The sequence below is a fragment of the Calidris pugnax genome, unplaced genomic scaffold (assembly GCF_001431845.1).
Source record: "Calidris pugnax isolate Ruff unplaced genomic scaffold, ASM143184v1 scaffold1, whole genome shotgun sequence".
NCBI lineage: Eukaryota > Metazoa > Chordata > Aves > Charadriiformes > Scolopacidae > Calidris > Calidris pugnax.
The window spans coordinates 1,126,143-1,139,679 of NW_015090800.1; the positions used below are offsets into that span (position 1 = coordinate 1,126,143).

Consider the following 13,537-nt stretch of genomic DNA (forward strand, 5'->3'; position numbering starts at 1 on the left):
CTCACATCCCACTCCCATGCTGAGAGGGAACCTGCCACCAGGCACAGCTGCAACAGAAAGTGTCAGAGAAGAATCCAAGCACTCTCTTAAGCCAACACCAGTCACAACCTACTCTTCAAACTAATAATAATGTAGAGGGTATTTTCTTCCCTTCCTTTTCTAAAATACGCTTCACGTTTAATCCAGTCCAAATTCAGAATGTAACTCTTCAGAAAAAAAAAAAGCAGCAATCATGAAACCTGATTATCTAGGAATTTTATTCACTGTAAAACAGATTTTCAAGCATGTGCCAGACATGAAGGACCCGCAGTCTCCCACAGCTCAGCACTAAGACCCGAATCTTCTGAAATAGAAGACAAATGCTCTTATTCCATTCCCCGAAGCCTGTGACAGTCTTCTGCTCCCCCCAGTGGTAAAAGAAATTAATCCAGAAGGAGGCCATTAAAGAAGCATCACTTGCTCATCCAGTACTGTTCTTGAAGGTTCTCCAAATCGAAAATTCCTAGCACTTAAAGGACCTTTTGCTCTACAAAAAACAGCTAATGTAAATCAACATTCATCTTGAAGCTATACTTATGAAAAAAAGTTTTAGGAACTGATAAATACAAAATAGTTGTTAATGAAAACAGATTTTAAATTGATGCATAATCCCAAAGTTGACAGCCATTTTCTCAGGTTATGATAAAGAGGCCATCTTTAAAAATAAAAATACTTTTGATAGAATTATTAGTAGCAATCTTCTGTTAAAAAAAATTCTCACAGAAAGCTGCGCTGCACAGATATAACTTGCCTGCTTTTATCAGTGTTCTAATGTATCCCTTCTCATAAACTTAAAAAAGTTCTAAAAAAAATAATAAATGTGAGCATAATAAGAATAGTATTTTCTAAAAGGTGAACCAATAGAGTATTTAAAAACCAAAATTCTGACATTTAGTGTAACTTCAGGGATATACCTTAGATATAGTAAACACTAAAGCAAGTAGTGGTCTTCTATATTCAAATACTGACTGCAAAATTATATTATTTCAAATATTTTTGGCTTATATTGTAGCAGCATCTAATATTCAATTTAGCCTTATCTAACAACTAACTGACTTCTATTTAAAATTTTCATACCACTCAGGAAAAGTGAATTTTAATCTAAGAGTCTTAAAAACATGAAATCAATGTGAGGAAGCCAACAGCCATGGAAAAGCAGCATGAATGTGATGTGTGAAGTGTAGGAATTGTTTAACAGAACGACAAAATTTAGCAATTGTGTAGCAGAAGAATGCACCAGCAACGTCCGCTAACACTGTAATATTTCAAAATTTCTGGCAGGGACATTGATGTATTTCGAAAAGCATCATGAGCTATTTTCTACTGCTTAACCAACTGTTAGCTACTGCTCAGTGCAAAGGTTTGCATGTTAGCAGCTGTTAATAAGCAGCCCTGTAGACACTGTGCTGTGGCAACCCTTGGACGAACTTGTTTTCAATTTAGTGACAGAAACGTGGAAGGACTGCTGTTTTAGTCAAGCCAGGGTGGTGTTCAAACTCCACACTCCAGGGAAGGCTTGGCAGCAAGCCTGCAGATGGCACAAATCCAGGTAAATCAGAGGGAATGCCATCGAAGCCTATATAAATGCGGTGACTGAAGACTTTACTGGAGACTATGGTCTGACTGGATTAAGACTAAGACATGGCCAAGGAGTGTAGATGGGTTTGAGTATGTAATAGGTAGAAGTTGAGGTTCAAATGGGGAACAGAAAAGAGGAGGACAGGAGCCTTCAAGAAAACAAGGAAAGTAGGTAGATTCGGCCAAATCTGCAGATGCCAGACTGGGGGGCAGAAGGGGGAAGATGGTTCAAGTTTGCAGATGATACCAGACTGGGGGGCAGAAGGGGGAAGATGGTTCAATACACTTGAGGGCCAGGGCTGCCACCCTGAGGGACCCAGACAGGCTGAGGGAAGGGGCCACCTGGAGCCCAGTGACATTCAGCAGGGCAGAATCACAGAATCACAGAATCTTCACTGAGGGAAGGGGCCACCTGGAGCCCAGTAACATTCAGCAGGGCAGAATCACAGAATCTTCTAGGTTGGAAGGGACCTTAAAGATCATCTTGTCCAACCATCAACCTAACTGACAAAAACAGACACCCGCACAACAAACAAGGAGCATCATCACTAAACCATACCTCCCAGCACTACACCAACCTGTCTTTTGAACACCTCCAGGGATGGGGGCTCAACCACCGCCCTGGGCAGCCCATTCCGATGCCTGATCACCCTTTCAGTGAAAAAAACTTTCCTAATATCCAGCCTGAACCTCCCCTGGCGCAACTTGAGGCCATTTCCTCTCGTCCTGTCGCCTGTGACTTGAGAGAAGAGACCGACCCCCACCTCTCTACACCCTCCTTTCAGGGAGTTGTAGAGAGCAATAAGGTCTCCCCTCAGCCTCCTCTTCTCCAGGCTGAATAACCCCAGTTCCCTCAGCCTCTCCTCATAAGACTTACTCTCCAGACCCCTCACCATCTTCGTTGCCCTTCTCTGGACCCGCTCCAGCACCTCAATGCCCCGGGGAGGACAAACCCTGGTAGCCACATGTCCTGCCTGCCCGGGGAACAGCTCTGTTGAAAGACCCCAGGGCCTGGTGGGCAGCCAGTTGGGCACCAGCCAGCCGTGTCCCAGCAGCAGAGATGGCCAGTGGCCTCCCAGCCTATAACAACAGGGACATGAACAGTAGCTCATGGGAAGGGAGGGATTATCCCCTCTGCTCAGCACTTGTTAGACCACATCTGGAAGACTGTGTTCAGTTTTGCTGCTCCTCAATAGAAGGAAGAGTGTTAAACTGCGACAAGTTCAGAAGAGGGCCACCAAGATGGTTGGGGCTGGAGCAATTGCTCTATGAGGAGAGGCTGAGGGACCTGGGCTGGTTCACCCTGGAGAAGAGATGCCTTTGGGGGTTCTAACAGCAGCCTGTCTGTACCTCAAGGAAGGTATCAAGAGAATGAAGCCAAGCTCTTCACAGTGGAGCATAGCTAGAGGTTGAGAGACAACAAACATGGATGGAAACCAGAGAGGTTCAGAGCGGACACAAGGAAAAACTTCTTCATTCAGGACAGTCAGATGGTGGAACAGGTTACCCAGAGTGGCTGTAGAGCTTCCATCCTTGAGGGCTCTCAGGACCATACAGGATAAATCCCTCAGCAGCCTGGTCTCAGCTCAGAGCTGACCCTGCTTTGGACCAGAGGTTGGACAAGTGACATCCTGTGTTACTTTCAAACTGAAAAATCCTGTGACTACTTACCAGCCACCTTCAGTAACCTTAAGGAATGACAAGAAAGAACCCCAGGGCTTTTTTATTTCACACATTGAATGAGGTGAGGTATTGAACCCACGTTTGAAGGTCCAAAACATTAGTACAAGACTTTAAACACTGTATTGAATAAAAGTAGTTATCAAATCTCACTGGTGCAAATGCAACCTATTACAGGTAAATAGTATACCTCAAGAAATTTAACTTAAAACTTAATTCTTAGATTTACCAGAGGTTTTAAGTAATACAGAAATTCTCCGACATACATATTGAAAACTGGCTATGTGCTGCACTTCTTTTAAATATAATATACTTAAACATGCAATGTTTACACAAACTCAAAGCTATCTTATAAGTTAGAATGCACCCCAAAGGATGTTGCAATAAATATGATTTAAACTGTATCTAAAGAACTTCTAGGTTGGATTTTTTCCTCTTATTTTCAAGGATTCCTGGACCGCCCCTTTACTTTTATCATAGAGAAATAATATCCTTCATTATTTTTGTATACTTTGAGGTTCTTAGGTGCAATTAAGTCAAAGCCCTTTAACTTTCATAAAAGTGGTTTCAGTCAACCTTCCCATCCCTTATTTTTTCTGAGGAACAAAACAATGAACTGACCAACCCCTCTACAAAGAGTATGTTCTGTCAGCTATGTGCACAGAGCAATCATGTCAAATGTTGGTATTAGAATTACTAGGAGCAGCACTGAAGCCAGCAAGGCAAGGTTTACATGAGGACCAGCATCTTCTTTTACATCTACTGACAACGCTGGAAACACAAGCTGACAAAGCAAAAGCCGTTGTTCAAGCTTGAAATAAAGGCAACAGTGCTCACCGATCCAGACAAGCTGAAAACCATCGTGCTGAGTTGAAATTAGGTATTTTTATCATACTAGATAAGAAGAATAGGAGTTAAGAGTCCAGAAAATAGGAGTGAAATTTATTAAGTTTTATTTTTATGTTTTAAATTCTTTTTTTCTCCCCTTAAAGGGGGAGGTGCTAACACGGTGGGATTAGCTGAAGTGGACAAAAAAATTATGTGGCATGAAACCACTGAGTACATCAGTTTTAAGATTTAATAGATTTCCAAATTTCATTCCTATGCTCATCTTTCAAATGCATTTTGCAGAGTTTCCTTGAGGATTAGGATGCCGGTGTGAGAAATAAGCTTTGTAAGAATTTTTCTCCCACTCCCTTTTAACGATTTTCAAAGTGTTTATACCAGTGCACAGCGGTTGTTTAGCTTCACTGGCATGGTTTCCAGGAATGTGTCCCACTGAGGTACATCAAACAAGGTCAGTCATTTTGATAACTCAAAAATAATCAGGATATCAAATATGCAGTACTTAAGACTGAGAAGACACCTTTTTTTCCCCCCCAGTAATTATAGGAAGATTCACGTTCCGAACAGTTCAGCTCTTTGTAGAATAAATTCTGGTGATGTACATCTATTGGCTACACAAATGAATAATGCCTGTTCTCTACATGAATTTAATATTTTGATGGAAACAGAACTACTGGTAACCATCTCCAGAATTATAAAGAATTTGGCACACTCTGAAAGACCATATAGTTAAACGTTAGGAGCTTCTTTATTGTATGTATCCAGGTTCTGTTTTTACCACAGATGACATGCGAGATTTACTTGTCCGTAACTTTAAACCATAACATCTGTAAATTATAATTTCTGCCTCCAGAGTAAGGACTGTGATGTAAACAGACTCAGCAAAGGAATCTACTGTCTTCTACTAATTTACTTTTTAGATCGGGAGCAGCAGAGTCTTACTTATTATTATTACTTGTTACTGTAATTCTTCAATTAAACTTCTGTGTTCATTCCCTAAGAGAAAGCTGTAGAGACCTGGAAGTATATTCACCAGTCACAATGCCTAGATTTTTAGCAGTAAGTATGATATTGCTGTGTGCAAGATGTCCCACAAGTTACAAAGAAAAAAAGTATAGACTATTTGCAGACAGACTGAAATGCTTTTCACTGATAAAGAGTCCAACCTTTTTCTGTGCTACATGGATATCACAGCTTTGCAGAGAACCAGCTGAAAACATCTTAAAACTATTAAAATATTCTTCTTCTTATGTCTTGCAAGGAAATGGCTCTACCATTTCCATTTAATCTTTTAAATAAAACTATGGATGTAATGAGAAAATAAATCAGTCTGGGAAGCCCAAGTGCTTTCTGGAATAGAGTCTAGAAGTGTTAGAGAGACTACAACGTGGTGGTGGTTAGTGTAAAGTACTGCCTAGACCTACAGATACACATATGTACACACGCCCATGCACTCACACTGCAGTGACTTCATTTCTTAGCTTCTATTCCCTCAACTGCTGTGTTAATACCTTTTCATATAGTTCTCAGACTTTTTTTTCCAGGTTTACATAGGTGCAGTAGAAGTTTTCAGCAATTTTCATATGAAAACGGAGGAGGGCACTGCTGTCAGAATCTCTCAACACCACTTCAACACAGTTGTCAAAAGATGACACATTGCCGCTCTAATAAATGTGGCATTATAATAAAAAAATGAAGAAATTAAAGAACTCTAATTTTGTTGAAGTCCCACACTGATTAATATATTTAATACCTCTGTTAAAACAAAACCGAAAGTGTTCTTACTTGATTTCAACACGGACATGCTAATGAAATAAAAAAAAACAACCCACATCCAATGGATCAAATTATCAATCTGAATATATCCTGCAAATGAGAATCACTGCAGAACACAACGAGGACATTTAGTGCTCAGGGTCCCCAGCTGATAAAGTAAGGACCTTAAATTTATCACATTACAGGGCAGTGCCACGTTAAGACACTAAAATGGGCTGTGAGCAAACTGGAATTTCTAGAAGGGATAACACAAAGCTGGTAGCTAAAAATCTCAAAAACAGTCCAACCTCATGAGCAAAAAGTTTCTCTGGAGCTATTTGGCTTTCCTTCCTACGGGGCCAGGTGCAGATTTGCACTGACATGTATTTCAGTACCTGAGGTATTTCACTGACAGTCATTCAGAGATCACAACATCAAGCTAATTGCATGAGGGATATGCCCTTTGGCTTCACTTTCTGCTTCATTAGACTTCCTATGTGACCTTGGTTAAGCAAACCTCTGCTTCCATTTCCAATTTGTACTATCATGATATAAAATATTCCCCATCTTTAGAGCAACTAAATGCAACTGAATTATGAGATCCTACTGTCGTAATTGAAAGTTGTGGGGGATGTTCTTAACCTATTCCGAACACTGAAGCAGTTAGAAATTAAGCTCAGCCTAAACCTATCAAGTACCAGTTCTAAAAAACAGTTTCTAAAAAAACTACTAGGTCTACAAAACTGTTAAATCTCAACTGCTTTGGCTCAGGAGGGCTCCAAATCATAGAATCATTGAGGTTGGAAGAGACCCTTGGGATCATCGAGTCCAACCATCTCCCCTACTCTACAAAGTCCTCCCCTACACCATGTCCCTCAGCACTGCATCTAAACGTCCCTTAAACACAGCCAGGGATGGTGACTCCACCCCCTCCCTGGGCAGCCTGTTCCAATGCCCGACCACTCTTTGGGTGAAAAATTCTTTCCTAATGTTCAATCTAAACCTACCCTGTTGGAGCTTGAAGCCGTTCCCTCTCGTTCTGTCACTAATTACCTGTGAGAAGAGACCAGCACCAACCTCTCTACAGTGTCCTTTCACGAAGTTGTAGAGAGTGATGAGGTCTCCCCTCAGCCTCCTCTTCCTCATACTAAACAGCCCCAGCTCCTTCAGCTGCTCTTCATATGATTTGTCTTCTAGGCCCTTCACTAGTTTTGTTGCCCTCCTCTGCACTCACTCCAGCACCTCGATAGGTTCATGGGCTTTGAAGGGCTTAAGGAAGCCATTCAATGCCCACGCGTAACCAGCTACATCTTACAGGTGTTTCTGTAAGATACATTTTAGGATACAATTTGAAGGATCTGGTAAAATTCCATCACTCATTGTTATTTTCCTTGATTCAGGTCACCACCCGGGCTTAAGGAAGCCATTCAATGCCCATGCGTAACCAGCTACATCTTACAGGTGTTTCTGTAAGATACATTTTAGGATACAATTTGAAGGATCTGGTAAAATTCCATCACTCATTGTTATTTTCCTTGATTCAGGTCACCACCCCTTTCCCTCATCCTTGGTGCAAATCCTGCCTCGCACCGGCCTTGCTGTGCTCCATCGAGCAGGAGCCAGACTTTACCCAACAGGTAATGAAGCTGCCTCCTCCAGAAACACATGGCAGCTCCCAACCACGCTGTACTTCCAGATACTTTCCAAGGCAGCACTAAAGTACTTTGACAGCCTCAATGTGAGGGCTCCTAAAGATATCTGTCTTTTCTTTGCCTCCTAGAGAAAACAAATGTACTGGGGCAGTGTGGGACAAAACAGATGGCATCACAGAAAATGGCATTGTTGAAGTTACGCCTTTTCTTTCTCTGCTAGGATATGCTAACCTTGATGTCTCTGGGTATTTTCCCCCAGGAGGGAAAAAAGAAAGTTTTATACTATTTCTCAGAACAGTGAAAAACAAAGGAAAAGTCTGTTTCCCAGGTAAGATACAGTGTCTTATATCAGTCAAATTTTTACTTAGTAAAATTGTTCAAAATTGTACCAATCTCCTGTTTTAATGACTATTCTGAAATCCTTTTCACGTTTCTTGTTTTGCAGAATGTTCTTCCCTTTATCATACGCTGAGCACACAAAGAATTGGCACAATTTAAAACAGTTCAATACAGCCATTTTTTGTTTCTAATTTTATCATGGCTCATACTTAGTTTGGCCTAATAAAAACAAAACAAAACAAAAAAGGCAAAAAACCCCCACACCAAACAAAAAAAAGAGACCACTGTAAAAAGACTCCATAGCAAACACTGTTCTATTAAAACCTTGAAGGAAGGCAAAAAAACCCCACACCAAACAAAAAAAAAAAAAAAGAGACCACTGTAAAAAGACTCCATAGCAAACACTGTTCTATTAAAACCTTGAAGGTCATTCCACTGGGGGTGTTATTTAGTTTTGTCACTAAAAACCATGTTGTCACTGATTAAAAAGGTCTTTATTTAATTACCCATATGTTAATTTTCATGTTAATGAGAGATTATCTACAAATGTGGTTGACTATGTAATTCACTGGGAAAAAACTGCACACAATATATATAAAGGCAAAAGATACAAAGGCGGCACCTGAAATACAAATCCAGACAGACATATTTGTGAATAAACTTTAAATACTGAAATACTGATTAAATTAATTTCCGTATAAATGGGAAACTACGGAACACTGAAACCTTTTTGGTGTTTGAGGGCTTTTTGGACAGGAATGTATCACAAGATATGAATCGCATACAAGGCCCTTCAAATGACTTGAAGTACATAAAAATTAACTTTTCATTCTTTTTTCCTCAGTGGTCACGCTTTGGAAGAGCATAAATTTGGGACTGGCTTTGAAATGAGTAAGTGATTGTACAGCACATATTTCCACTAAATTCAGATACAATTCTAATGCACGAGTACGGCACATACTTCCACTAAATTCAGATACAATTCTAATGCAATTCTAGTTTTCTTGAAGCCACTGAGATGTTTAAATACTAAGCTATGTCTCCCCACCACAGTATTGAAGCGTGTAGAAGACTGACTATCCTAAAAATATTTCAAATGCTGATGTCCTCTGGACCACAAAATAGTATTCCAGATTCTTTTAAAGAAATATGGATGCGTGTAAATAAATAAGGCAAGTGATGCTGTACTGTGCTGAAAACACATGGAAAAAATTAAAACTTACGTACTATTTTGAGAAACATTTCTTACCTACAAAAGGGAATGTTTTACTCTTGGTTGTCTTTTAGGAAATATAAAGCTCTCAACACTCATTTTATATAAAATCATCTTCTAAATTTTTATTGACAGACATTCCCACTAAATACATATTCATGACTGAATTGCAATGAACTAGTTTATTCATGGCTAAAACCTGCCAAAATTCACAGGACTGTATCTAATACCTGTTTTAAATCTTATTGTACTGAAAAAGTAGAGACAATTCTCAGCTCCTTCAGCCAGGACTTAGCCAACTCCTTGCCATTTCTACTCTCTTGGTACAAACAAGCTGAAGGTTTTTTAAAAATAAAACAACTTAAAACATTTTAGGTTTTCACTTTAATAAATCTGTTTCTCAACTTATACTACACACATATAGAAGGAACTAATATGCCTTCTTTATTTTTCCATAACATCTCAGACCCAATGCTGATGTTACAGCCAATTATTTTAAATAAGTACTGGTGTGCAGTTTATTTCAAGAGCAAATTTAGATCATGCTTGTGAAACATAGTTCCACTTCTTCCTCCACTCAAAAAAAAAACAAACTGAAAAATGACATTATTCTCTTGAAAGTATTGGACTGTAGCATACTGTTTAAAATGGGTCAAGATTTGATGCAGAATGCTGACAAGGTTTTTAGACACAACCTTCAGTTTAAAATTGTCACAGGCTCTCCATCTGGCACAAAAACTGAGTATGTGGAATTGTCAGCAGCAGCAAAACCTTTCATTTAGAAGGCAACGTGAATGGAAGGAGACTGACCCTTCACTGTCCAATAGACTTTAATAACTCAAAAAATAGTTGGCATGAAGTTTAAGTGACACCTATAGAAGAGGCTCCCTTCACCCCACACCCACAGCTTCCACATCCTTTTCTGATGTTTTTTTCCTTATTTCTGCACACGTGTATTAAAAAAATTCAAGCAGCACAAAGTTTATTTAAACATTATTTTGGCAGTGGTGCTTCCTCAAAATGGCTGAAGTCACCACTGCATTTTAGGGGCATAGTGCTCTCCTAATGGAAATGCCACACGAGTCAGTAACTTTTTATTCGCATGGAAAACAGAATCAATTTTTTCATCCTCTTAAAAAAAAAATAACAAGGTAAATTATATGCCTCCCATTGCCACTCACATGAATGGGCAACTCAAAGATCCTTTCAGAGTCCTACAGCTTCTGAAAATCTGAAAGACAGGTCTACATAGTTGAGTCATAAGAATTTAAATCTTACACTCTGGTATTTTTTTGGCATTTTGCAATATATTGATCAGCAACAAAATAAAATCCTACTGATGGCGGGCATGTGTAAAATGACTGAATGACAACATTCTTTGCCGTTGAATAAAACTGACTATCTTTTCTCATTTTAGTTCTCAATTCAGTGCAATTTAAGTGCATTCTGAATAAGCTTTTACAACCAGAAGCCCTTATACACATTCACCCTCTCTGAATATTGTTCGTGTGTGTATTTACACACATACATATATACAGAAATGAACAAGACTAACACAGAGTAAAATTACAGCAAAACAAAAGGTAATATAAGGGCGTCAAGTCCTCCGAAATCTCAAATTCACATATTTATGTGCAATCACAATTAAGATCACAAACACAAGGCAAATTTTTCTGCATGCTGCCCGTGACCAGAAGTGGACTTATAATGGGCATAGATAAGAGTAGCACTGCAGACTAGACAGTATCTTGCCTGTAAAACTTCAGTTAACTTTTATAACTATAACATGAGAATTCCTCTTTCTGGAAAGTAACCAGAGTCAGCACTAACTTCAAAGGAAAGGATAATCATTATTCTGAAGAATAAAATAGACAAGACCAAGGTTATAAAAATAACTTAACTTGAGATGTTTAACACTTGCAAATTTCTGCTTTCCTTGCGACTCACAATTGTTCCCTTAAAAAAACCTATAAAAATATGACTTTTTATACTTTTAAGACATACCCCAGTAGAATCATACTAAGTTCAAACTTCTTCAGCAATCTAAATCAGAAATCCCACATTTTGACGTTCTCAGAGTGATTCAAGGCACTCTACCAAACCAGCTAAATGCTACTTTCTTCGCACGTGTTTTCCAACTGTTCCTCTTACACTGCCATTCCCATTCCTTGCTCTGCAGCCACTAAAGCAAGTCTTTACCTATTTCGTTGTTCCCTTCCTATAAGGTCTTAAGTTTTCTAGGTTTGCAGTTTATCTCAAGACTGTCCTATGGCAAATCTGTATGGCTTCAGAGCATCTTCTGGATCTCTGAGACACACAGCTCGTGGTACCTGAAGGCAGTATCATTATGAAACGACATATTCTAGTTATAGGGGTAGAAACTTAGTATTAGAAATAACATGCTTTGAAGATAACAAGTCAGCACGGTAATATATTTTGCACGACAGAGGTTTGCAGTTACCCCTCGCTGTCTCTCTTTCATCATTTGTCAGAGCTGCACACTTGAATCCTGTTTTGGCAGCCAAAGTGCAGGTTTTCTGATGGGTTATGACAGCCCTTTGCCACAGCAAGGCCTCAATTAAATGCATTATCCTCAGGCTTTAACAAAAATCTTAACTATTACACCCATTTAGATCGTTTCCCCGAAACCCCTGTATCAGGGGGTCAAGCAAACTGATCTTCAAGTACTTAAGATTCACACCCCCCACTCTCCATCCTCTCTTCCTTCCAACCAGGACTGTCGAGACAACGATGAAGCTTATGGGTTTATTGATTTTACTCCTGTGAATCGGGTCAATCGGAATCATAACAGAGGTTACGTTTAGCAAGAATGTCTTTTGTTAGGCTCAGTGAATTCACCGACAGGCAGTTTTTTCCCATTGTACTTTAAAACTGTTATCCAGAAGGCTATTTAAAGTATATACACCCCATCACAACAGGATGGAGAGTACCTGCTCATAAAAACAAACAATCCTCCCCAACTCAACATCGTATGTGAATGTTTTATAATTAAGACTTCAAATCTCCATCCAGTGATGAACTGTGTTTTAGGAAGTAACTCCACTGTGTCACAACTGAAACCTAAAAAACCACATGAAGTTAAATCATGACCTTAAATCATCCTTATTCACTGGGAGAAAAGTGCAATTAGGAACCAATTCTTTTTTTTGGGGGGTGGGGGGTGTCAGAGTTTATCAATTCAATCACTACCTTTTACAACCCAAGTTTAGATGTTTTAAAAATATACTGTCAACTGTTTTTTTGCTACAAGTGAAATACATTATATTAAAGTTATCTTTTGCAGATATTCGTGGAGGAAAATAAGCCTTTCTAAATCAAGTGCATGAAGCCTTAATAATACTTTAATCATAAGTCCTGCCTCCCCACAGTTAATTAGAAGTTAATTAAATGTTAAGCCATATCAAACATTCACTTCACTTATTACAAAGACTATAAATGCGTTCAGAAATTCCTATTATATCCTATTAATCTCAATTGTAATAAAGAACTAGGAGATGCCTATTTCTGTTTCTTAGCTAGTCAAAGAAGGAAATACACGAATATCTATCACCAAAATTAACAGATGACAACAGTTATCTTGCACTGTTAAGCAATTTGCATTGAAACCAAATTCTGTAAATATCTTTCAGCATTATCTCACATAAATAAAATTCTCTTTTGCAAGGCTACTCAAACTCCCTCTGAAATGCTAGATACACAAAACAACCTGGGTTAAAACCAATTTACTAAAACCATGAATTAAATGAAAAATGACTGAGAAGAGATGGTCGAAGAACTGTTGCTATATTTAGAATAGTTAGCTAATTTGAAGTCATACAATAAAAAGATATATGCCCATTTTTTGGACTTCTGAGCGAAACAGCCTAGCATTCCAGTTAAAAAAGTAATTCTTTTTCAGTATAAAGAAATTAATACATACATACCGGAATTATTTTAGTGAATTGAGCGACGGCAGAGATTTTTCAAATAGATACCATTATTAGAGAATAGAGACAAGCATGAAGCTGAGAGTTTTATCTGAGGTATCTAAAGGCATTAGAAAGAGATGAATATCAACTCACCAAAAACACTGGTGATCTAACAGCAAGGCTTGTCTCACATCTCAAGTTTCCATTTCCAAGAGAAATCCTATGTGCACTGAGAGAAAGATGACAAAAGGGCATGCTGTGCTCTCCTCTACTTCAGCTGAATGACAGCTCCACTAACGGGGAACAGAGACACACACACTGCAAAATCTAAAAGAGTGGGTACTTGATATGAGCATGCTCGGGATCTAATTTAAAATGGCCTGATGCTTCAACTCAGCATGAGATGGCCTACTTCCAAACAATTTCAGAACTTTCAGTCAAATCCAAAATCAATAATTGGAATACACAAAACAGGCCCCAAGCACTATTGATTTTTTTTTTTTTTT

At 38.8% G+C, this 13,537-nt stretch overlaps 1 protein-coding gene across 4 annotated transcripts in view; it reads right to left on the reverse strand.

Moving 5' to 3' along the window:
- Nucleotides 1–13,537, reverse strand: part of PLEKHA5 (pleckstrin homology domain containing A5) — a 266,473-nt gene that overhangs the window by 141,285 nt on the left and 111,651 nt on the right. Inside the window, exon 1 of one of the 4 annotated variants that reach the window (XM_014937382.1) lies at nt 13,185–13,266. The exons of the other annotated variants lie outside the window; for them this stretch is intronic. The gene's annotated coding sequence lies outside the window, so the exon portion shown is untranslated. Of the gene's footprint in view, nt 1–13,184; nt 13,267–13,537 lie in introns of those variants that run through there. 4 annotated transcript variants of the gene reach the window in all.